This window comes from Haliotis rufescens, unplaced genomic scaffold, assembly GCF_023055435.1.
Source record: "Haliotis rufescens isolate VD_foot unplaced genomic scaffold, xgHalRufe1.0.p SCAF_19, whole genome shotgun sequence".
Classification (NCBI taxonomy): domain Eukaryota; kingdom Metazoa; phylum Mollusca; class Gastropoda; order Lepetellida; family Haliotidae; genus Haliotis; species Haliotis rufescens.
Genome location: NW_025963879.1, coordinates 1,551,405 through 1,579,375, shown reverse-complemented (window position 1 = coordinate 1,579,375; position 27,971 = coordinate 1,551,405). Strand labels below are relative to the sequence as shown.

The window sequence follows — 27,971 nt, the reverse complement described above, 5'->3', positions numbered from 1 at the left end:
AGATCATTCACACCTATTCACAACACAGCAATACAAACATATGTAAATATGAATATATCGCTAAAGGCTGGCATAATACAATTTATAGAAACGTTTATTCCCAATTTACGATACGAAAACACTCTCGACGATTATCTACGTACATAATTTCCGAAATTTCACTTTAAAATGATGATTCACTGGTTTAACCTCGAAAAGATCAATTTGTATATATTATGTAAAACACTACACTTGTTTAAACACATAATCTATTATATTACCCGTTGTCACAGCCGGAGAACCAGCGTAACGTGATAGTATTAAAATTATAATGGAACACGGACAGATAAAACCGTGCAGCTTTTCTCGGGACTCCCTGGTCGGACAATGGCATGATATGAAATTGACATTGGAATCAATATTTCCCCTGTATATGGGACTATATTGCACTTTGTGTATTATTACAATAACCCACCAGGACGATGTTAAATATGAACGTAGAACTGCAACTCCCTGGGCGACTTTTCTGCGTAAGCTTTTGAAATACTGGAAAGAAATCGAAGAATTAAAATTCCCAGACCGGTTTTCTGTGGTTTTAATGTTAAAGTGGATTATGTATGGTTTAACTGTTAGAAGATGAAAACGTCTGTGGTATCACAGCCATATCGTCTAACTGATCCATAATAACATGTCGTCATTATTTTGTCGCATCGGCTGGATAGCGTGTCGGCCTATATAGTGTATATAGTACTAGTTAAGAGAAACCAGTGGTTGATAGAATGAAGAACAAATCTCTCCATCGGGACTAAATAAACCAGCGGTTGGTTGCATTAAGAACGAATCTCTCCATCGGGACTAAATAAACCAGCGGTTGATAGCATGAAGAACGAACTTCTACCTCGGGACTAAATAAACCAGCGGTTGATAGCATGAAGAACGAACTTCTACATCGGGACTAAATAAACCAGTGGTTGATAGAATGAAGAACGAATCTCTCTATCGGGACTAAATAAACCAGCGGTTGACTGCATTAAGAACGAATCTCTCTATCGGGACTAAATAAACCAGTGGTTGATAGAATGAAGAACGAACTTCTACATAGGGACTAAATAAACCAGTGGTTGATAGAATGAAGAACGAATCTCTCCATCGGGACTAAATAAACCAGCGGTTGACTGCATTAAGAACGAATCTCTCTATCGGGACTAAATAAACCAGTGGTTGATAGAATGAAGAACGAATCTCTCCATCGGGACTAAATAAACCAGTGGTTGATAGCATGAAGAACGAATCTCTCTATCGGGACTAAATAAACCAGCGGTTGACTGCATTAAGAACGAATCTCTCTATCGGGACTAAATAAACCAGCGGTTGATAGAATGAAGAACGAACTTCTACATCGGGACTAAATAAACCAGTGGTTGATAGAATGAAGAACGAATCTCTCCATCGGGACTAAATAAACCAGCGGTTGACAGCATCAAGAACGAACTTCTACCTCGGGACTAAATAAACCAGCGGTTGAGAGCATGAAGAACGAACTTCTACATCGGGACTAAATAAACCAGCGGTTGATAGCATGAAGAACGAACTTCTACATCGGGTCTAAATAAACCAGTGGTTGATAGCATGAAGAACAAACTTCTACATCGGGACTAAATAAACCAGTGGTTGATAGAATGAAGAACGAATCTCTCCATCGGGACTAAATAAACCAGCGGTTGATAGAATGAAGAACGAATCTCTCCATCGGGACTAAATAAACCAGTGGTTGATAGAATGAAGAACGAACTTCTACATCGGGACTAAATAAACCAGCGGTTGATAGCATGAAGAACGAACTTCTACATCGGGACTAAATAAACCAGCGGTTGATAGCATGAAGAACGAACTTCTACATCGGGACTAAATACACCAGTGGTTGATAGCATGCAGAACGAATCTCTCCATCGGGACTAAATAAACCAGTGGTTGATAGCATGAAGAACGAATCTCTCCATCGGGACTAAATAAACCAGTGGTTGATAGCATGAAGAAAGAACTTCTACATCGGGACTTAATAAACCAGCGGTTGATAGCATGAAGAACGAATCTCTCCATCGGGACTAAATAAACCAGTGGTTGATAGAATGAAGAACGAATCACTCCATCGGGACTAAATAAACCAGCGGTTGATAGCATGAAGAACGAACTTCTACATCGGGACTAAATAAACCAGCGGTTGAGAGCATGAAGAACGAACTTCTACATCGGGACTTAATAAACCAGTGGTTGATAGCATGAAGAATGAACTTCTACATCGGGACTAAATAAACCAGCGGTTGATAGCATGAAGAACGAATCTCTCCATCGGGACTAAATAAACCAGTGGTTGATAGCACGAAGAACGAATCTCTCCATCGGGACTAAATAAACCAGTGGTTGATAGAATGAAGAACGAATCTCTCCATCGGGACTAAATAAACCAGTGGTTGATAGAATGAAGAACTTATCTCTCCATCGGGACTAAATAAACCAGTGGTTGACAGCATCAAGAACGAACTTCTACCTCGGGACTAAATAAACCAGCGGTCGAGAGCATGAAGAACGAACTTCTACATCGGGACTAAATAAACCAGCGGTTGATAGCATGAAGAACGAACTTCTACATCGGGACTAAATAAACCAGTGGTTGATAGCATGAAGAACAAACTTCTACATAGGGACTAAATAAACCAGTGGTTGATAGAATGAAGAACGAATCTCTCCATCGGGACTAAATAAACCAGCGGTTGATAGAATGAAGAACGAATCTCTCCATCGGGACTAAATAAACCAGTGGTTGATAGAATGAAGAACGAACTTCTACATCGGGACTAAATAAACCAGCGGTTGATAGCATGAAGAACGAACTTCTACATCGGGACTTAATAAACCAGCGGTTGATAGCATGAAGAACGAACTTCTACATCGGGACTAAATAAACCAGTGGTTGATAGCATGCAGAACGAATCTCTCTATCGGGACTAAATAAACCAGTGGTTGATAGCATGAAGAAAGAATCTCTCCATCGGGACTAAATAAACCAGCGGTTGATAGCAAGAAGAACGAATCTCTCCATCGGGACTAAATAAACCATTGGTTGATAGAATGAAGAACGAATCTCTCCATCGGGACTAAATAAACCAGTGGTTGATAGAATGAAGAACGAATCTCTCCATCGGGACTAAATAAACCAGTGGTTGACAGCATGAAGAACGAGCCACTACATCGGGGTTAGAATGGACCCCCAGCAACGATGCGTCTTAGTGGATCGGGTGGTCAGGTGTATTGACTTGTTAAATGCGTGTCATCGTATCCCGAAGGCGTGGATCTTTGCTCATAATATCAATCACTGTTTTGTCTGGTTCGAAAAGCACTGGTTCACCCATTCACTGACCAATATGAAGCTACTTAACTGACACATTACAATATATACTCAAAGAATCAATTATAAGAAAACGGCAATATCTATGAAACCTTTCAACGAACCGGGTTTCAAGCAATTATATATATATTAATTACATACTAGTATATTCATGTACTTGAATTATTTTTCAAATTTAAATGATATAATTTCCCCTTTGGCGTTTTAACAAAGGTTCCTCTTATGAATTAACTATTTTTATTACATTAATAATCAGGTACATATCTGTAATATAAAACTATCTCAAATGCATTATTATTTATCGATGTCACTTGAACAAATATGGTGTTCAGGTAAACAGCATAACTCGATTTCAATTATAATGTCGGCGTTTCGACTACAAACGTATTAAATACACGAACAATGATTACTTTCGAGCTACAAATACATCTGTTACAGTCTATTTGGCGTACAACAAATTATGGTTAATCATGCGTGCATTTACATGCTATTAAAGTTACCATAGCTTGTAACGTGTCATAGAATATTGCATTATACATATCGTTTGGGTGTCATGGCGTCCAACATGCTGTCATTGTCAACGCGTTTTCCTTAAAGGTTCGATCACAAGGATCCGGTTGCTAATCGTTGAAGTGGTTAGTTTCAGTACGGGCGAATTGGCTTCTAACTAACCATTTCGACATCAGGTATCTTAGTGCTCTAACCTATCAAACCCATGGCAAACATTCACATTAACCAAGCAGCTGAGAGACGTGGTAGTAGTACAACGTTGTCACAACGTTGTCACAGCGTTACTGGACATTATGTTACAACGTAACAATTCCAGAACCATTCGTCACCACTCGCCACTTTCCGTAACCCGCAAGAAGACTCGTCCCCTTAACGATGAATGTTATGTGCAAAAATACGACAAACCAACGAGACCAATGTTCAGACCTCACTTCACTGATGATGTTGTTCAGCCACTGCAGGGGCACGGGTGGCCCAGTCGTCTAAGACGCCGCGATTCGCTGTGCAGAGTCGCGTCCCTTGGGCACGCCAAAAACCTATGATTGTGGGTTCGAATCCCGGTTCGCCCCGATTATGTTTCTAGGTTTGTCAGCACCATACCCGTGCTCGTGGGTTTCACCGAAGTGGTAAACGTCCTGCATCACTTCGGGCTTTCCTCCCACATTAAGCTGACACGCCGCGATATAACTGGAATACTGTTAAAAGCGGCGTTAAACCCAACTCACTCACTCACTCACTCAGTATGACTTCGGCCAAAGAATCCCTCAGGAATATCTTTTTTACTATCTCTTGCATCTATGTTCAATCATACTGTATAATACCGTAAGTCCCGATGTGTTTAAAATAGCACCTCGAATATAGATGATATATGGGGGAAATATACGTGAATCAGTACGCAAAGAGTTGACAATTCTTTTAGCTATGCCCGTTTGCGCTTAGACGGAACCCAGTCGCAAAAACGGCAAGAGTCGCTATTCATGATGATAAAGTTTAAATGTGATATCCTTCATTATTATTACCACTTTACTCAAATCCCGACCATTGTCATTTTCACATTTATAATTATATTATCCATAGTATCTGGCCTTGACCTTGGCCTTGTGTAGCCGTGTAACGAAATGCGACCTAAATAGCAGTATCCTTAACTGCTAATTACCAGAATTGTTGAGTTGGGCGTGGTGTTGTGTGGGAGGCCTGTGCGTGATGAAATGATGAAGTGATGAAGGGACGGGATGAGGTGATTGTCTAATCTACATACATCTACATACATGATCAGAGGACAATAGATGAATGATGAGATGCAAGAGCACTTTACACCTCATCAGCAATTCTGCATTTTTTCCCCCGCGAGGAATGTTAATCAAAGTGCTTCATTATCGAACCAAAATATGGCCTATATATAGCGCTATCCATACTGTATGCAAAAACAAGAAATAACAAATTGCGATATAATCAAATCTCGCATGACACGACGTGAAACAGAGAAGCGTGACCACAGCCCTCGGTATATAAATCCACCATTAACTCGCCAGATGGTGCACAGACGTCTTTCGTTGGCCGTCACGCTGTGACAATTTACATACAGTCATTAAAGCGCTATGACTTCCGTGACAAATATCCTTCAACATAGATTTGCCACAATCGCAGCGTTAATGCCACATGTGAAAACTCAATCAAATATATTCATATTCACTGTTTATTATATGCATAGATTAGCTTCAAAGGCTACAGAATTCATAACAGTTTTGCTTGCTAAATGTTTTCTCTGATAAGTACTGAGAAATGCCTACAGTTTCTTGAAAGAAGTGAGTAACGAATGACAGCGCTATATCAGATGAATAGCATCTTATTATTCAGCACCCAATTCACCACAGGAACCCGTGAAGATCCCGGGTAGAATAGGTCTTGAGCAACCAACGCTTGCCGTAAAAGGCGACTATGCTTGTCGTAAGAGGCGACTAACGGGATCTGGTGGTCAGGCTCGCTGACTTGGTTGATGCATGTCATCGATCCCAATTGCGTGGATCGATGCTCACATTATCAATCACTGGACTATCTGGTCCAGACTCGATTATTTACGGACCGCTATCATATAGCTAAAAAACAAATCAACACCACAACAGGAAGTCATTTTAACTTGTCCATGAAGTTTCACAAAGGCATTAACATAACTCTTTCTGTTTAAGTTAAGTATGAGAACCTTTACAGTAGTTAGTGTACTTCAACAGAACAGTGGCCGCTCTGGTTATTATGATTATGACGATATTTTATGAAGTGAAAACCAGACATTCTCCAGACAAACAAGCACGACCATCACCCGCACGGTACTCACACGTGAACGTTATCATCCTCTACCTCATCATCAGCAGTCCTGTACCTGTACGCCCCGAGAGCCTTCCCCTGCTCGCCACATCCGGTCTTACTACATGCCGCAACCGACACTGCATGCCAGGCAGTTCGTACCACGAGCTTCATTATCGACACCATATGTCGTCAACTACGCCTAATAAGAATTAATACTGTCGCAGTGTTCCTTCTCAAGGTTGCATACATATTCATTACTAGCCCAGACAAAGCTTGGAGCTACGGAGATGTTAATTACAGTTTTGTTTACAGAAAATAATCTGAGAAAAATGGCCATTTACATGTATAAATACCTACACGTGTATATAGATTGATAATGAGGTGTGTGAGTAGGGAGTGAATAAGTATTGTTTTACGCCGCATTTAGCACTATTCCAGCAATATCACGGCGGGTGACACCAGAAATGGGCTTCCGTGACACATTGTGCCCATGTGGGAAATCGAACCCGGGTCTTCAGCGTGACGAGCGAACGCTTTAACCACTAGGCTACCCCACCGCCCTTGTGGGTGAAGGACCATGGCAATCAATTTTAACAAAATGGTAAAAACAGTCTGAGCTGTCGACCCGCCACGTGGTAGTTGTTGTTACCCTGCCTGGCGAACGTAATGAAAGGGACACACGACACACACACACACACACACACACACACACACACACGCACGCACGCACGCACGCACGCACGCACGCACGCACGCACACACACACGCACACACGCACGCACGCACACACACACACACACACACACGCACACACACACACGCACACACGCACGCACGCACGCACGCACGCACGCACACACACACACACACACACACACACACGCACACACGCACGCACGCACACACACACACACACACACACACACACACACGCCACACACACACACACACACACACACACACACACACACACACGCACACACGCACGCACGCACGCACGCACGCACGCACACACACACACACACACACACGCACACACACACACGCACGCACGCACGCACGCACGCACGCACGCACGCACGCACGCACACACACACACACACACACACACACACACACGCACACACACACACACGCACGCACGCACGCACGCACGCACGCACGCGCACGCACACACACACACGCACACACGCACGCACGCACGCACACACAAGGACAATTTTGTCTCAACCCCTCCGCCCATTGGCCAACATTTACATACTTACAGAGTATTTGCTGGAAACCGAATTTAGAATCAATATAACTTTAGCTTATTCATATATTTAGATTAAATAATTTGCTTTTTAGTTGTGGTTCGTAGACCGCCTCCGTGGTCTAGTGTTAGAGCGCCCGCCCGGTCCGCTGTTCGATTCCCACCCGCGTCATAATAGGAGATGTTACTCTGCCACTAAATAAGTGCAATAATCTTGGACGCAACGTTAACGTTTAAAGAAACCAAGACAAGTTTAAGGAGACTTTGTGCCAAGATCTGGGCCCAGTTTCAGTCTATGTCTATACGTTGTGTTCAGTGCCATATGTGTGAAACGTGGGCATTGTGTCTGGATATTAGGTAATTAGTAACCGATCGGTTGCTAGACACCATATGATTGGAGCTCGACGGGAACCACAGCGGTGCTTAACCTTTTCGCGAACACCTGGTGTTATTACTGATTTTCAGTGATCCATTCACATCATTTTCACCGCTTTTTAGCCTTTTACGCCCAATGGAATCTGTATAGGTGGATAATCGAGACTGGTTATTATCTGGCTTTGACGTAAGATCGCTTTCTCTCCATGGCAAATAGAAGGTTGCTCAACTCTCTCGCGATAGGTCACGAAGCCACATGCAGACGGAACACCACATTATCTCAGCATATGGTAAACACTGCAGGACAACTATAGCAAATTAACACGTACTGCCGAGCTTTGTCAGCACGTATGTAGCCTTGCATCTATTTTACATTTAACACGTACTGCCGAGCTTTGTCAGCACGTATGTAGCCTTGCATCTATTTTACATTTAACACGTTACTGCCGAGCTTTGTCAGCACGTATGTAGCCTTGCATCTATTTTACATTTAACACGTTACTGCCGAGCTTTGTCAGCACGTATGTAGCCTTGCATCTATTTTACATTTAACACGTACTGCCGAGCTTTGTCAGCACGTATGTAGCCTTGCATCTATTTTACATTTGACACGTTACTGCCGAGCTTTGTCAGCACGTATGTAGCCTTGCATCTATTTTACATTTAACACGTACTGCCGAGCTTTGTCAGCACGTATGTAGCCTTGCATCTATTTTACATTTAACACGTACTGCCGAGCTTTGTCAGCACGTATGTAGCCTTGCATCTATTTTACATTTAACACGTACTGCCGAGCTTTGTCAGCACGTATGTAGCCTTGCATCTATTTTACATTTAACACGTACTGCCGAGCTTTGTCAGCACGTATGTAGCCTTGCATCTATTATTCAACACGTACTGCTGAGCTTTGTCAGCACGTATGTAGCCTTGCATCTATTTTACATTTAACACGTTACTGCCGGGAACAGTAAATACAACTTGAGGGAAAAATAAGAAAATATATTAAAAGGTCCGACTTCCTTGTTCTCGAAACTATGATTTGAGGTTGGTCTTGATTTCGAGATCAAGAACATGTATGTGTAAAACATGTGTTACTCTCTTGAGATATAGAGAAACGAAAAACTTAAAGATGAAAATGATTGCTTCTGTGTACCAGAGAGGAACACCACATAACCACAAGCTAAAACAATGTTTACTCCATAAGAATCACTATTCGACCACGTGGTGTCAATTTATAAACATATAACTATTCTGCAGATTGAATGAGGGGACTACCAGAAATGGACTTCACACATTTTACCCATGTCGGGAATCGAACCCGGGTCTTCGGCGTGACGAGCGAACGCTTTAACTACTAGGCTACCCGACCGCCCCTATTATGCAGACACAACATTTGAGTATGTGCGTGCGTGCGTGCGTGCGTGCGTGCGTGCGTGCGTGTGTTCGCTGTTTAACGTTGCACTAAGTACTATTCCAGCCATATGACGGCATATACATAATCAAGTTTTGGACCAGACAATCCAGTGATTGATATCATGAGCAAAGATCAACGCCATACGAGACACGCTGTCAGTTGAGCCTCCCGATCCGTTAACCTTTAGCTTGCTGATTTTTTTAGCATAGGTTTGACGATTTCAAACAGTCGGTGCTTGATTAAACAAGGGCCAATTGAAGAAATATTTTGCACATTTATTCCTGATAGAAAACTTCACATTACTATGTAAAAATGTCCTGGTGTTTTCAATCATACCAAGGTTAAGATCAAAATTTGTAAATTGTCGTGAACTTGAGTAAATTACGTTATTGAAGGTGGTTTACGTTTCATGTTTGGAACCTTTTTTAAATCGTTAAATTGTGCAAATTGATTTCTAAATTTTAATCAGTAGAAATTCGATGGTTTTTATTGGTTAACAGCGCGATGGTAAATTATGAACCATTTCAGTAAATTTATTATCCAAACGTGAAACAGATAAAAACCTCAATTTTCGAGGTCATCATGTCAGTTGCAGAAATACGAACATTCTGGTTAATCTGACGTGTCACGTTGTAAAATTTGCAGGAAACAATTAATGACTCATAAATATTTACCGATCCTAATTTCAAGTGTTTAGTTGAATATTTACGATATACGAAAACACAAATAACGTGTCATGATGCTAGCAGACGTTCGAAAATCAAACATGGCGCGCTTCGCCCGACCTCGGCATAACTTATTGCTATTAACTATCAACAAAGTTTACATTGACTTCATATATATGCCTGGGTGAAAGATGGCGATCTTCTCAATCGAAGAATGTTTCATTTGTCATTTTCCGTTTAATATTATCAGAGAAAAACAAAAATAAAGACCGTGAACTCTGGCAGCAATATTTCAGTAAGTGCAAAGGTCACCGGATGTGATGTCACTGACACAAATCACCACATATTATCAGTAATCACCTCTAATATGAATAACAAAGTGATTTTCACGATATAATTGGCGTCCATTTGACCCGGCATGCTCCCGTGACCCGGAAACGGTAGAGGATGAATCAACACGCCACATGCAAGTTTCTCGGTATCTTTTATTTGAACTTTATATATAAATTATATATATATATAAGGATCACCATTCGATGTTACGTTGATCATAAAGGGGTATGATTCATGTATCCGCGATGTACACGCTGATAATTTCACGATGTTTTCACTATAATAACTGTGTCCCAAGCAATAAGTCTATAGATGTCGTCGATCGGCAATGATCACCCTCCGCAACAGGTGCGCGAAAATAGGCGTGACAAAACGTGTTTCAAAATAGCATTCATGCGATGCCGAATATGATGGGATATCCACAAGTGCGTGATGAACATAAAAATAAATTACTACATACATATTTCAGTATTAGTTTCTAATCAAATGTGGGATAGTTAAATAATTGTTCCTTTTATAATACATTTATCGATTCTAGCATGATTTTAAGACAATTTCACGGATCATTTTAAAATTCATTCCATGAATAGAGACCGCCATGATTGCGTATTGATGATAGATTTGTTAATGTTTAATTATTTACAGCTGTTCACAGCTTCTAAAATATTAAGTTATATTTTTATATTTAGAAGCTATTTTTTTCCACAGTGATTATGTGTATGGACACTAAATATTGGTGTTTGCATCAGCACAGTGTAAGTGATCAAACATCAATTATTATCTTTAGTTTAAACATATTTTATTCAACAATTATTATTTTTCACCTGAACATCAATTTTGTGAATAAGTAACTATTTGATGTCACTATCTAAGTTTAGTATTCCATAAAAAAATAAAAAAATAGATAAGATCCGTATGAACATATACATTCACAACCCATATGGACATTAATCTTGTGTATGAAGTGGTTCGTTTCCAAACAAAACAATTCGTAAATATAATTGTTATATGAATAGGGAACATTAATTTCTTGTAACAGTACAGGAGACTTTTGTTTGCTTAATCACAAGAACAAGGGTGGCACATGTACTGCCGCAAACCTGTTTTTCCCTTGTATGCAATCACAGTAACTTCATCAGCTGAAACACATTTGTCTTTCCTTGAATAATCTTTGATTTAGTGCTTGAAATTTTCAGTGTCAGAAAATATTTTTAAAAAAATTCATAAGGATTTTTCTTTGATAGACCAACATCAAACCATCTGACAAGTTAGATAGAATTATAACTTTAAAAGCCCTCATTTCTGAGGTGTCCACACTTTTCAGAGTTTTTTTTCTACTTTTAGGACAAAACATGAACCGTCTACCTGAGTTTGGTTACGTAAACATATACTTCTTTTAAAGTGTGAAAAGGAATTCCACTGATGAGAAATCTTTTTTTTATCCCATCGTTCCAGGAAATCCATTTGAAATATCCTTTTTGTACGTAAAATTTCTTAAGAGTTTGTACCCAAACCGGTATGTGCAATAATTTTGTAATACAGTTTTGTAGTTTCAAAGATACACATTACTTTTTGTATGAAAAAGTTAATTTATTATCACTTTCCTGTCAAAACACTACAATTAACTTACGGTTTACCAATTTACTGGCCTCTTCTTCAGTGACAAGAATTTATTACTTTCCTATCACAATCAATCACAAAATTTGAGTTGTGCCAATGTGCACTGACTTAACTCAAGGACCACGTACATTTAGGTTAGTCATATTATGAACTTGATGGAATGCTTTATCAAAATGTTCACCTCATTAACTGTTTGCAATAAACATGAAAAAATACATATAATCATACAGACTTAGTTTAGTTTTCTTGGGTACAAAATCATCAAGTGCTTTGGGTACAATTTTGTTTTGGGTACAAAATCACTTAGGCCCTACATTCATCCAGTCGACGTGTACGTACTTTCATCCGTTCTGAAGATTGGGGAGGGGAAGTAAACTTTTTAAAAACAATCCTTATATATTCTAAATTGTTCTTGGTGCAATGACAGACCAATAACAATAGTATGTTGTTATTATTTTTGCATATCAATATGTTATATCACTCTCCGCTGCCGTCGTTTTCAGAAAATAATTTACAAATCATCGAACGTAGAATCCTTTTACGGATTTACAAATTCGATGTTACCCATTGGCGGCAATCACGCGAATAAATATGAAACAAATAGGAGTGAAGACCGCTATCCAGTTCAATAAATGGTAAACAGTTGACGAAAAATAGTAAATTATGTATTTTCTTTTGAATTTGAATCTATTTCGGAATTTATTTGATGGTAGCTTTGCATATTTCGCTTCGATGTGTGTCATGCGGAACGTGCTACCGGTTTCAGAAATGATAGCTAAAATTGCAAGTATTTTGATTATTTTTGATAAACTGCATTATCTTTGTGTTGAATGGTTACCTAGAATGTATATCAGTTCTGATTTTCCGTATCATCCAATACTTGTCATTATTTGCAGTGTTTGTTGACTTCGTTAAACTGAACAAATCGCGAGTTAGGCCACGCCCAAACGTGTCACTCACGTTTGTCGGTTTGTCAATGTGTCCGAAAGTTTATCAAACGAAATCATTTACAAACTCTGTAAAAATGAGAATTTAAAAAAAAGATTTATACATCCGTGTCAATAATTGTAGAAAATTAAGTTAGATGTAACAAAAATATTGTAATAGTCCATTCGTCATCACTCGCCCCTTTCCGTAACCTGTATTCGGCTTGTCCCGGAATAACACGAGCTGGTCACGAATGGTAATAGTCTTACGGGATCACTATGCATGTGGAGTTGTTTGTTTACCGCCGTTGCCATGATCGTACAAGTTCCATCCAATCGATGATGTTACGATTTAGATTGTTTTTGTCGATAATTAATTACATTGACATTTGATATTTTTTAGAAATTAAGGAACTTGAGTGTTTTCCTTTCGTCAGCAAACAAAAAATTATGATCGAATATGAAAAATTATAAAATTATAAGGAAAATATCGGGCTGCATGACGCTCAACGTGAAGTGCCAAAATTCAACAATGGCCGTTTCTCGTGGTTGTGTGTCGAAACTTTCTTAACTTGCGATGTTTTCTTTTTGAGGAAAATAAACTACCGAAAGTTTTGATATTTTGCAAGCTGAGCATTTATGCATACCATACGTAACTTAAAATATACACAAAGTCTACTCGTTAAACAGTTATAGTTTCATTTGGGGATGTCCTTCGACTATGCGCCTGTCGAATTGGCTTCGACAGTAGCATTGAGAGCATTAAGTTGCCTCTTACGACCAGCACAACTTGCTGGGGACCCGGAGTCACCACGGAACATTTGATGAACTGTGTGCTGCACGTGCATGCCATGTAAAACGTGGGATATAGCTGCACTCCACAGTTTGTTTCCCATTTTCAATCATAGTCTAGATGTTGTAATTGTGTCTCGTGTGAAATTGAGACATTGTAAATACCATCTGTTTATATGATAACAATTCGTGATACGATAACCAAACGACTTGATTCAAACAAGCTTGGACTGCCAGTTAAACTGAACCTACTCATCCTTTTATTAGGACCGAGAGCTTATATTATCGATGTATGTTCCATGTGGAATATTTCAGCTGTATCAAGGCATGCAAGGTTACATTCATGACCACTCGTGTCTTTCCGGGACAAGCTGAATGGCGACTCGTGCCCCCATTTTATCAACTTGGTTCCCTCTCCGCGCAAACAGACACCGCAAGGACAAATAAAAGTCAACTGGTATTATTGGAACCCATGAGCACGTGTATGGTGCTTACGAGACCAGGACTCCTGACAGTGCTTGCGAAGAGCGGTTTGAGAGATCACTGTAGTTTGTAAAATCTTCAATCAAAGAGATTTTCCATTAAAATGCCATTGCTTCCAAATACACAATCACATTATTCATTCAGTAGGCCCCAATCTGACTGAACAGAAGAATCTCGTTTCACTCTTTATTTATATCTGAGACGAGACAGGTTTTAGAATCACCTTCTCGAATGAGAAGTGAAATTTCTTTCAGTCTGGATCTGTCTCCCCAGACCTAGCAATGGCGGTGTATCACGATCATCAGAATATCAGATCCAAGTTTCTCTCAGACATGTTGTTGCGCTAGCACAGTGCCAGTTAAAATTTCCTATTGGTCTAGACTCTCTCTTATCGCGTTCGACTGACGTTCACGCTTTCTGTCAATATTTCTCTGTTGAATAGTACAAAATAAACGATCCAAATTTCGATCGGTACATATAGCACAGCGTATCATCAACATATGTGGATCATTTCGATGATTTGCGTTGATTATATTGTGGCTGTATACTGTCTTGAGTCGTTGTTAGGTAATGGCCAACGGTATGTTTAAGGTAATACTGGTGAAAAATGTTGGTGATTTTCAATACCTGCTATAGACAGTTGGAAGTATGCTCATCCGGCTTTCTTCGCCCAATAACCATTCCTTTCACACAAACACATACCAGGGAAATACACAAGGACATTAACACCAGGGAAATGCAAAATGAAATTCACACCTGGGAAATACATAATGAAATCAATACCCTGGAAATACACAATGAAATCCACACCCTGGGAAATAAACAATGAAATCCACACCAGGGAAATGCATAATGAAATCCACACCAGGGAAATACATTATGAAATCCATACCAGGGAAATGCATAATGAAATCCACACCAGGGAAATACAAAATGAAATCCACACCCGGGAAATACATTATGAAATCCATACCAGGGAAATGCATAATGAAATCCACACCAGGGAAATACAAAATGAAATCCATACCAGGGAAATACATTATGAAATCCACACCAGGGAAATACATTATGAAATCCACACCTGGGAAATACATAATGAAATCTATACCAGGGAAATACATTATGAAATCCACACCTGGGAAATACATTATGAAATCTATACCAGGGAAATACATTATGAAATCCCCACCAGGGAAAAGCATAATGAAATCCACACCAGGCAAATACATTATGAAATCAATACCAGGGAAATGCATAATAAAAACCACACCAGGGAAATACATTATGAAATCCAAACTCGCTTCCACTGAATGTTTGTGTTGTGCGACAGAGCGTGATCAGTAGGCCGTTATTTAGCCTGGTTTATAGTTTATGCTCCAGTGTTTCACCAAAGTGACAAGCAATTGCTACACGTGTAACACCCCCCACCCCCCTTGCTTGTCGTATAGGGCGACTAACGGGATCGGATAGTGAGGCTCGCTGACTTGGTTGATGCATGTCATCGTATCCCAATTGTGTAGATCGATGCTCATGATGTCAATCACTGGACTGCCTCGTCCAGACTCGATTATTTAAAGATTAGTTAAACAACAAATAAACAAACAAACAAGGGCATCATCCAGGACTTTCTCAACGCCAATAACCGTGTTACCCTGGCCGTCATGCTCATCGTTTAGAAGCTTCGAGAGTTACTCTAATGACCCAAGATGTGTTTGATTTTTTTAATTATATCATCCCAAGTGTCATGAAATTATATTTTGGCTTGTTGCACCATAAATGATTGAACTTCAAAATAAATTTCAATTTAAAAGTGTACATTTTCTTTCGTTTTATATGCAACAAAGTCGATGTTTGCTTTCTATTGATCAGTACTAGTAATACACTCAGTTGGCCAAAATGCGATCCTTGTAAGGTTTGATTAAGAGCTATTATCTGAAGTAGGTGACACAAACAAACAAACGAGGTCATTATCCCTCATGCTAAAAACAATACCCCCTTCTCATCATCTCTCAATTCTACAGCACTTGTTGGCAGGGGACAGTATACTTCGCATCAATCTTTGTAGATACAGAATTTGAAAAACAAAATACCCGCATAAAAACAACACCAGTTGATGGTTGAATGACCGTGTGGAAAACTGCCTGGCTCTATCGTTGACAGCACTGTTACGGAGCACTAGTAACGAGATATGCTTCAGCCATTGTAACACCATGCCGTTGAACAATCAAATTTCAGGCGTCAATGACGATCGATTTCATAAAACCCTTCTTTTCAAAACTTTAATTAAAACCCATGCAAAGTGTGATACAATACACTTAATTCCAAACAAGTAATTCTGTTTTGTTGTTGAGGAGTGATATTTGTCATTTGGGGTGTGAAATGGTAGGCTTGAAACATTGTGGCTGGAATTTGTCAGGAACAATTTCTGAGCATCAATTACTGAGCATCAATATCTCAGTGACGCAACCGCCGCCGGGCGCCTTGAGCAACGGGACAACGATAACCCGATACCTCTTACGTCTGACGGCAACACCGCGTGGGCTTAATAAAGGCAACACTGCATTGTGTTAATAACGATAACAGTGCATGGTCTTAATAACGGCAACACTACATGGTCTTAATAACGGCAACACTAAATGGTCTTAATAACGGCAACACTGCATAGTCTTAATAACGGCAGCAGTACATGGTCTTACCGTAGCACTACATGGTCTTAATAACGGCAGCACTACATGGTCTTGATAACGGCAACACTACATAGGCTTAATAACGGCAACACCGCATGGTAATGGCAACGCTACATGGTCTTAATAACGGCAACAGTGCTGTGACTGAACAACATCGGTGACTTCATCAGTGAAGTGAGGTGAAGTAACAATAACTTACTTTACTGCAACAGTGAAGTGACGTTACAACAGCACAATTCAATTCAGTTACTTTACGACAACATCAGTGACGTAAAGCTGCAACAATATCAATCAATGAAGTGACGTAATGTTCAACAGCAACAACGTGGAGACGTAAAAACAACTTCATTAACGTGACAGCAACCATAAAGTGACGTAACAACAGCATAAGTGTGGAGACGTAACATAAACAACAGTGAAGTGACGTAGCAACAGTGAAGTGACGTAACAACAGCAAAATAGTAAAGTGAGTGAGTGAGTATGGTTTTACGCCGATTTTAGCGATATTCCAGCAATATCACGGCGGGGGACACCAGAAATGGGCTTCACACATTGTAGCCATGTCAGGAATCGAACCCGGGTCTTCGGCATGACGAGCGAACGCATTAACCACTAGGCTACCCGCAGACACTCAAAATAGTAAAGTCGTCACAACAGTTACAGTGCGGTGACAACAACAATAACAACAAAAGTGCAGTGGCTTAACAACATCATCAGTGAAGTGAGGTCTGAACATCAACGCTTGTACAAAATGTGTTGTTGCTACGCTAGGATTAAAGTGTCAGCAATTACGCAGTATCCCTCTATAACTTTCACTGGGCAAAAACCAGGAAGCATGGCACCGTTGACAAAACCATCGTTGGACAAATATTATAGCATAGATTGATGATAGTCGTATTGCTAAGTTTGTTTGAATGCACGAGACAAAGGGCCCCGTAACGCGCAACAGTTTTAGCGTTACGACTATCGTGCACCCGTTACGTGAACAGAAACCTGCTGTAACCGTATCGCTTTGTGTAGGTTTGGTGGTACGGACCCCGGATCTGTTTTAACGTGACATGACTGTAGAACCTCTAATACCTTTACACATTGTCGTGGTACTAGCACACCTTTTCGCAGCTGTACCCATGCTTACAGTCTGACGGATCCTACCGTAGATATATAATACAACCCGGCTTTATACTACAGCAATAGGAATTAGTAATTCAGGATGAGAAAGTTTGTCACGTCAACAAGCGCATGGTACACATAGTCTATGAAACAAGTTCCTACCGGTACTGTTCCTAGTGGATACGGCTCCTTGTTTGGAATGGTAATTCCTGCAACTCTCGACTTCAGGTAAGATCACCTGCCTTACTCCAGCCACCATAACCTGATCGCACCCCTGGTACTGTTAATATGGCCCATTGCCGCGCGGACACTCAAAAGAGGCGGGCTTCAAGAAATCGATACTATAGGAGCGTATTAGCTAGCTGCACACGTGACTATAGATTTTACACTGAAAGAACGCCGCTTCCATGGTGGGGGTGGGTGGCCTTGGGTGTTTAAAATGTAGTCGTACCGGCCATGGGGTAATTAAAGCAACTCGTTCATTATGTCCTGGGCAAAGCGTCAAGGGTGTGTTTTGTTGCGAACACCGGTAAAAGTGAAAAGTTTGTTGACGAATCGATTGACTGAGTGATTGGTTACTCGTGGCTTGACGAGCAGGTGTGCCCTCATTGAGGCTTAGGTCGAGTCTGTGGACACAGTTGCATCGACATCGACAAATCGACTACGACTGTTTGCTGGGGGCACGAGACAGCGTTTATGAGGAAACATCAAGGGAACAGGAGCATACGGGGACGCTCATTACGTCTGCGTTTGTAGGGAGGGGGGGGGCGTTCATTTTGTCTGCGTGAGTCGGGAGTGCGACGCTCATAACGTCTGCGTGGGTGGGGAGGGGAACGCTCATTACGTCTGCAAGGGTCGAGAGTGAGACGCTCATTACGTCTGCGTGGGTGGGGACGGGAACGCTCATCACGTCTGCGAGGATGGGGAGGGGAACGCTTATTACGTCAGCGAGGGTGGGGAGAGGGACGCTCATTACGTCTGCGAGGGTGACGAGGGGAACGCTCATTACGTCTGCGTGGGTGGGGAGTGGAACGCTCATTACGTCATCGAGGTTGGGGAGAGGGACGCTCATTACGTCTGCGAGGGTGGGGAGAGGGACGCTCATTACGTCTGCGAGGGTGGGGAGGGGAACGCTCATTACGTCTGCGTGGGTCGGGAGGGAAGCGCTCATTACGTCTGCGTGGGCCGGGAGGGAAGCATTCATTACGTCTGCGTGGGTCGGGAGGGGAACGCTTATTACGTTTGCGAGGGTGGGGAGAGGGACGCTCATTACATCAGCGTGGGCCGGGAGGGGAGCGCTCATTACGTCTGCGTGGGTCGGGAGGGGAGCGCTGATTACGTCTGCGAGGGTGGGGAGGGGAAGCTCATTACATCAGCGAGGGTGGGGAGGGCAACGCTTATTACGTCAGCGAGGGTGGGAAGGGGGACGCTCATTACGTCTGCGAGGGTGGGGAGAGGGACGCTCATTACGTCTGCAAGGGTAGTAACAATACATTGTGTAGCGATACATATCTCGGTAGTAAGGTCGTGATACGAGTGATGTCTTCCACCGGGAAGGAAAGTGAACAGAAAGCAAAAAATTGATCTGAGTTTATCAATGAAAAATTGGCTTGGTAATATGTACATACAGGCGGAACATAGCTTTTAACGCCCATTTTTCAATCATTTTACATGTCTTACCTTATATGTGCATGTACTTGTATCGTTTGTTATCGCTATATGATTTCACGATATTAGTATCTTGGCACGGGATATGGTGATGGTGAATGGGCATTCTACTCTATCGACCAACGTCCCCGAAAAAGTGTCCTGTATCAAAATAATATGAAGAATTATGAATTCAAAATCCCCAACAGATCAATTTTATCAGGCTCACGTCAGTTAGACATGTGAAGCTGCATACAGCTGCATTCGTTAACACAGCTGACCCAGCGCAACTCCCTCACTCAGTCCACACTTGCCCACAACTGCTGGTACACACACAATAACATGCTCATTCCCTGATTAAATGGGTTATCATCCAAGGCCCACCACAACTCCTGATGCATTCCCTGACTAGATGGGTTATCCTCCAAGGCCCACCACAACTCCTGATGCATTCCCTGACTAAATGGGTTATCCTCCAAGGCCCACCACAACTCCTGATGCATTCCCTGACTAAATGGGTTATCATCCAAGGCCCACCACAACTCCTGATGCATTCCCTGACTAAATGGGTTATCCTCCAAGGCCCACCACAACTCCTGATGCATTCCCTGACTAAATGGGTTATCATCCAAGGCCCACCACAACTCCTGATGCACTCCCTGACCAAATGGGTTATCCTCCAAGGCCCACCACAACTCCTGATGCATTCCCTGACTAAATGGGTTATCTCCCAAGGCCCACCATGGCCACAACTCCTGATGCATTCCCTGACTAAATGGGTTATCTCTCACGGCCCACCACAACTCCTGATGCACTCCCTGGCTAAATGGGTTATCATCCAAGGCACACCACAACTGATGCATTCCCTGCCTAAATGGGTTATCTCCCACGGCCCACCACACCTCCTGATGCATTCCCTGACTAAATGGGTTATCATCCAAGGCCCACCACAACTGATGCATTCCCTGCCTAAATGGGTTATCTCTCACGGCCCACCACAACTCCTGATGCACTCCCTGACTAAATGGGTTATCCTCCAAGGCCCACCACAACTCCTGATGCATTCCCTGCCTAAATGGGTTATCATCCAAGGCCCACCACAACTCCTGATGCATTCCCTGACTAAATGGGTTATCATCCAAGGCCCACCACAACTCCTGATGCATTCCCTGACTAAATGGGTTATCTCCCACGGCCCACCACAACTCCTGATGCATTCCCTGACTAAATGGGTTATCTCCCAAGGCCCACCATGGCCACAACTCCTGATGCATTCACTGACTAAATGGGTTATCATCCAAGGCCCACCACAACTCCTGATACATTCCCTGACTAAATGGGTTATCATCCAAGGCCCACCACAACTCCTGATGCATTCCCTGACTAAATGGGTTATCATCCAAGGCCCACCACAACTCCTGATGCATTCCCTGACTAAATGGGTTATCCTCCAAGGCCCACCACAACTCCTGATGCACTCCCTGACTAAATGGGTTATCTCCCAAGGCCCACCACAACTCCTGATGCATTCCCTGACTAAATGGGTTATCATCCAAGGCCCAGTACAACTGAATGGAACAGATATTTCTACAACAAGCAGTGAGACGATGGTAGGGTCGTCTGGGATCCTTTGCTGCAAGAAGGACATCTGCTCTTCGAAATTAACGGGAAGGTATTTCAGTAACCTCACGTGTAGGTTCTATTCATCATGAACACTCGGCAGAAGGATGCACAAGCACGAGACGATATTTGACGGTAAAATCGATTTTCATATGATATATTTTGACAGTAACGTTCTCAAATTACAAGTGAAGTGGTTGAACAGTTGAAAAGTAAAATGGAAAATAACTGGAAGAATATTGACTCCGTTTCTGACGTTACTGACATAACAGTTGCAGTGAAGAGAAATATGATTCCAACACTCGCTCCACTCATAGCTGTCGTGTTTATGGTTTTGATTAATCACGACTCGTCGGGAAGAAGAGCCCTAAATCACCACTGAATATTATGAAACGTCATCGTAACGTTGAAGCGACGTTTTTTTGCCGAGCAATGACGTTGTTGAAACTATGATATTAATCTCATTGAGCGCAGTGTGGGTAATTAAACATCAATCAGTTGATGGGAAGACATTCATGTTCGCATTTTACAGGTCTATAGACTGTAGAACCTCGTTAATTCGGACATTTATGGTCCATCTTTATCTTCCCATTTAAAAGTTTCTGGATTTTGGAAACATCACGATGCTTGTTAAAATGGTGCGTGAATTGAGTTTTACACCACTCTGAACATTATATGTCATTACGGTGTGTTTAATGTTTGAGGGAAGTATACAATTACACGGTATTAGACGGTTACCACGGTGCTGCTTTTAAAAATAGATATGAAAGCAAGCACACTTTTAAACATTTTAAAAACATTTTTCATCACTAGCCCAGCAACCGCCCTGTGTGGCTTGTATTTCATCACCAGGCCAGCAACCGCCCCGTGTGGCTTGTATTTCATCGCCAGGCCAGCAACCCCCCGTGTGGCTTGTATTTCATCGCCAGGCCAGCAACCCCCCGTGTGGCTTGTATTTCATCGCCAGGCCAGCAACCCCCCGTGTGGCTTGTATTTCATCGCCAGGCCAGCAACCCCCCGTGTGGCTTGTATTTCATCGCCAGGCCAGCAACCCCCCGTGTGGCTTGTATTTCATCACCAGGCCAGCAACCCCCCGTGTGGCTTGTATTTCATAGCCAGGCCAGCAACCCCCCGTGTGGCTTGTATTTCATCACTAGCCCAGCAACCCCCCGTGTGGCTTGTATTTCATCACCAGGCCAGCACCCGCCCTGTGCGGCTTGTATTTCATCACCAGGCCAGCACCCGCCCTGTGCGGCTTGTATTTCATCACCAGGCCAGCACCCGCCTTGTGCAGCTTGTATTTCATCACCAGGCCAGCACCCGCCTTGTGCAGCTTGTATTTCATCACCAGGCCAGCAACCGCCCTGTGCAGCTTGTATTTCATCACCAGGCCAGCAACCGCCCTGTGCAGCTTGTATTTCATCACCAGGCCAGCAACCGCCCTGTGCAGCTTGTATTTCATCACCAGGCCAGCACCCGCCTTGTGCAGCTTGTATTTCATCACCAGGCCAGCAACCGCCCTGTGCAGCTTGTATTTCATCACCAGGCCAGCAGCCGCCTTGTGCAGCTTGTATTTCATCACCAGGCCAGCAACCGCCCTGTGCAGCTTGTATTTCATCACCAGGCCAGCACCCGCCTTGTGCAGCTTGTATTTCATCACCAGGCCAGCAACCGCCCTGTGCAGCTTGTATTTCATCACCAGGCCAGCAACCGCCCTGTGCAGCTTGTATTTCATCACCAGGCCAGCAACCGCCCTGTGCGGCTTGTATTTCATCACCAGGCCAGCAACCGCCTTGTGCAGCTTGTATTTCATCACCAGGCCAGCAGCCGCCCTGTGCAGCTTGTATTTCATCACCAGGCCAGCAGCCGCCCTGTGCAGCTTGTATTTCATCACCAGGCCAGCAACCGCCTTGTGCAGCTTGTATTTCATCACTAGCCCAGCAACCCCCCGTGTGGCTTGTATTTCATCACCAGGCCAGCAACCGCCCTGTGCAGCTTGTATTTCATCACCAGGCCAGCAGCCGCCCTGTGCGGCTTGTATTTCATCACCAGGCCAGCAACCGCCCTGTGCAGCTTGTATTTCATCACCAGGCCAGCAACCGCCCTGTGCAGCTTGTATTTCATCACCAGGCCAGCAACCGCCCTGTGCGGCTTGTATTTCATCACCAGGCCAGCAACCGCCTTGTGCAGCTTGTATTTCATCACCAGGCCAGCAGCCGCCCTGTGCAGCTTGTATTTCATCACCAGGCCAGCAGCCGCCCTGTGCAGCTTGTATTTCATCACCAGGCCAGCAACCGCCTTGTGCAGCTTGTATTTCATCACTAGCCCAGCAACCCCCCGTGTGGCTTGTATTTCATCACCAGGCCAGCAACCGCCCTGTGCAGCTTGTATTTCATCACTAGCCCAGCAACCCCCCGTGTGGCTTGTATTTCATCACCAGGCCAGCAACCGCCCTGTGCAGCTTGTATTTCATCACCAGGCCAGCACCCGCCTTGTGCAGCTTGTATTTCATCACCAGGCCAGCAACCGCCCTGTGCAGCTTGTATTTCATCACCAGGCCAGCAACCGCCCTGTGCAGCTTGTATTTCATCACCAGGCCAGCAACCGCCCTGTGCAGCTTGTATTTCATCACCAGGCCAGCAACCGCCCTGTGCGGCTTGTATTTCATCACCAGGCCAGCAACCGCCCTGTGCAGCTTGTATTTCATCACCAGGCCAGCAACCGCCCTGTGCGGCTTGTATTTCATCACCAGGCCAGCAACCGCCCTGTGCGGCTTGTATTTCATCACCAGGCCAGCAACCGCCTTGTGCAGCTTGTATTTCATCACCAGGCCAGCAGCCGCCCTGTGCAGCTTGTATTTCATCACCAGGCCAGCAGCCGCCCTGTGCAGCTTGTATTTCATCACCAGGCCAGCAACCGCCTTGTGCAGCTTGTATTTCATCACTAGCCCAGCAACCCCCCGTGTGGCTTGTATTTCATCACCAGGCCAGCAACCGCCCTGTGCAGCTTGTATTTCATCACCAGGCCAGCAACCGCCCTGTGCAGCTTGTATTTCATCACCAGGCCAGCAACCGCCCTGTGCAGCTTGTATTTCATCACCAGGCCAGCAACCGCCCTGTGCAGCTTGTATTTCATCACCAGGCCAGCAACCGCCCTGTGCGGCTTGTATTTCATCACCAGGCCAGCAACCGCCCTGTGCGGCTTGTATTTCATCACCAGGCCAGCAACCGCCTTGTGCAGCTTGTATTTCATCACCAGGCCAGCAGCCGCCCTGTGCAGCTTGTATTTCATCACCAGGCCAGCAGCCGCCCTGTGCAGCTTGTATTTCATCACCAGGCCAGCAACCGCCTTGTGCAGCTTGTATTTCATCACTAGCCCAGCAACCCCCCGTGTGGCTTGTATTTCATCACCAGGCCAGCAACCGCCCTGTGCAGCTTGTATTTCATCACTAGCCCAGCAACCCCCCGTGTGGCTTGTATTTCATCACCAGGCCAGCACCCGCCTTGTGCAGCTTGTATTTCATCACCAGGCCAGCAACCGTCCTCCAGGTTGACATGTCCATCCAAGCTGTTTTTACGCTTACTGGCCGTGAATTGAGATTTGATTAAAAGCAGATTTGATTATAACTGCCTTTATACACCATTTCCTCTTCATAGACAATGAAAAGTTTTTTTGACAATTTCTAACAGCACCAAGAAGTTCAACAGGCCACTTGTGTGTCATTTGCTCAGCTTGGAAACCTTTTTTCCTGTCTCTTGCAACGAGAATTGAGATCAAAATGACAAATCGCTTCCGCAGAAGCCAGTAGGTGCATCAACATGGGGTTGAATAATCACAAATCGCTTTCTTACTTTTAAGCCGTAACAGATGACCCTTTTGCTAGTTGATCACAGGGGCATCCTTGAGAGTGACGGTGTCTGTAATACCCCTTTAATCGCAAGGGCGTCGGCGACGAATGTTTTGATCATAAAATGGTTCCTCAAGAGGGCGCCCTTTATATTGTACTCTGATCTCGTATATTATCTTGTCACGGTCGGCTATTCCACGTTACAATTGATGCCAATGACGTATGCATACGAACCCTTGGGAAAACGATCGTAGGATTTATTTCATTATGAATCCCTTATTGGGTTTATTTTAAATGGGCGTGTATATCCCTTTGACTTGAGTTTATACCGACCACGAAATTAAATTATGAACATAAAAAGCGTGAGAAATTGTTACTGACAATAGTCTTTTTTTATCGATGATAATGCGAGGATATTTATTATTTATTTCATGTATAGCTCTGTCCAGCTCCCATTGTGTTACAGACATATTAGTCTATGACAGAGGCTATTACACCCCCGATCATGTTACATACACTGTCTACAATCGCCATATTTTGCATTTCGAAAACCATCTTCCTGAGGCAAGGAAGTTAACTGAATATAAAAGTCCAGTTTCCAGTACCTTGCCGAACTAGGCTCGAATCATAGAGTTATGTTTTGGCTGGACTAACAAGTCTATGCAAAGACCAATCATAATCGCGTAACGAAATCGACATCCGGTTCCGTAAACTGCCATGCAGATTTCGGTCGATTGCAGGATATCTAAAGCATGCGTACCGCCAACTGGGACCGCCAACAGATATTTTAAAAATCTGTTCATGTTTTTAATCAAGGTGCTCAGATCAGATGGTCTTGACTGGGCGCGAGACTTTGGCTTTACGCCGTTTAGCAATATTACAGCAATATCACGGCGGGGGCACTAGAAATTGGCTTCACACCCATGTTGGGAATCGAACCCGGGTCTTCGGCGTGACAAGCGAACGCTTTAACAGCGAGCGCTACCGGACCGCCCCCATTTTATTTGAAGCACATGCAAGTGATATGAGAGGTGGAATCTTATTGGTCAATAGGAGGGAGATAGCAGGGGCATAACGCGTTATAGCCACTGGTGGCGCTACGATCGAGCCTGGAAATTCCAGGGTGGAAACTAGACTTTATAGTTAGTTAACTCCCTTGCCTCGGGAAGATGTTTGAAATCAGACGCGGGACGTCATCATTCGTGAAGTAAATGCCGGAAAAAATCAAAATGTTTGATGAAAATGTTGTGACTGAAAATGAAACAAACAAGAAATTGTTATGTGATGGTGTTGCGTTTAATACAGGTTATCCAAGTTGTGTTTGGGATCTTTACTTGGTAGTGTTTCGGCGACTGTTTTCAGCCTTGTAGCCTTTTGATAACGTTTGTAATGTTTGTTCAAATCCAATATCATTAAAATCAGATCTAAGTTCGCGCTGCCGCTAAACAAAGATCGGAGGACATCCCATTACGGGTCACGTCAGAACCACTGAAATGACTAAAAAGAAGTCATTTAGAAAGCAGCTTTCTCGAGCTTTAAGGGACTCGTTTAAACTTCCATTTCAGACTACGCTTGAAAAATATGTTGACACAGTTCGCGATTAAAATTTTGAAGACTGAACGAACGAACATTCGGGAATATGTACTATATGGCAGAGATTGCATGGCACTGCTTCCCTAGTACTGTGCAACGCCTCCTCTGTTCAAATGTTTATCCCACGGAAGCGAGAGATAGACGATACTTTTGACGGAATCAGTCGTACGGGCCGTAACTGTCGTTCGGAATGCCCCGTGTTAACGTTTTCGAGTTTGCTTGATTTGATAACACATTCCGACAATCACTTTCATGATCTGGCAAGCGAAGCTCTGATTGGTCAGATGAAAGGTCGTTCTGACGTGACCCGTAATGTCCTCAGATCTTTGTTTAGCGACAGCGAGAACTAAGATCTGATTTTAATGTGATGGGTTCAAATCCAATTTTCTAAGTGTTTACTTTCTTTTGCCCGGCAGTTTATCTTCAGAGAGTAGGGGGGGGAAGCCCGGAGTGATGCAGGTCTCAGACGTTTACCACTTCGGTGAAACCCACGAGCACGGGTATGGTGCTGACAAACCGAGAAACATAATCGGGGCGAACCGGGCTTCGAACCCATAATCATATGATGGCGTGTCCAAGGAACGCAACTCTGCATATCGAATTGTGGCGCCTTAGATGACAGGGCCACCCTGGTCCCCTCTGCATTGAATAGTCCAATACAGTTGTATTATAACGCAATACAATTGACGCGGTCAGTATTTCGTCCATGTTGGTAGTTTGGTGTAGGCGTGTGACACCGGTTCCGCACTTTAACGTGTTATAAATAATGCTATAATGAAGTATGACATGTACGTATTGATTCAGTTTTGAAAGGAATATAATATTGCAACAATATGTAACATCTGGGTGTTATAATGAAATACTTAATTCTTTGTATGTACATCAAACACCGCAGTGGTGAATACGGGGGATTTGATCCGTACAGCTCTATTGAAGAGCGTTCAACCAATGGAAAACACAACACTGATACGGTATTTTACTTCCCGGGGATGCTTGGGGTAACAATGCTATTATATATATTCAACAAATGGAACAGCATGAGTATAAGTGTAAAATCAGATTATTAAAATAATACAGAGTTATGGATGGATAACGGTGAAGGTCGCTAAGACCATATTCTGTGTGTGTTGTTGTTTAACGTCGCACTCACTAATATGCCCGCTTTAAGACGGCGGCCTGTAAATAATCGAATTTGAACCGACAATCCAGTGATTGACATTAAAGGCAACAATACACGCCGTCGGAGGACGCTGACAACCATGTCACCGAGTCTGATCAACTGATCGCCTCTTTCGACCAGAATCGGTCGCTATGGGCCAATCATAACCCAGATTCCCTTGGAGATACCAAGTTTTTTTTGGCTTAACGCCGCACTCAGCAATATTCCAGCTATATGTTCGCGGTCTGT

The 27,971-nt window shown here is 43.2% G+C and overlaps 1 protein-coding gene across 4 annotated transcripts in view; it reads right to left on the bottom strand.

Annotated features, from left to right (window-relative positions):
* Positions 1–27,971, bottom strand: part of LOC124113016 (small conductance calcium-activated potassium channel protein 2-like) — a 75,383-nt gene that overhangs the window by 15,677 nt on the left and 31,735 nt on the right. Inside the window, exon 1 of one of the 4 annotated variants that reach the window (XM_046473251.2) lies at positions 18,019–18,155. The exons of 2 other annotated variants lie outside the window; for them this stretch is intronic. The gene's annotated coding sequence lies outside the window, so the exon portion shown is untranslated. Of the gene's footprint in view, positions 1–6,227; positions 6,369–18,018; positions 18,156–27,971 lie in introns of those variants that run through there. One more of the 4 variants, XM_046473252.2, reaches the window with a different exon arrangement.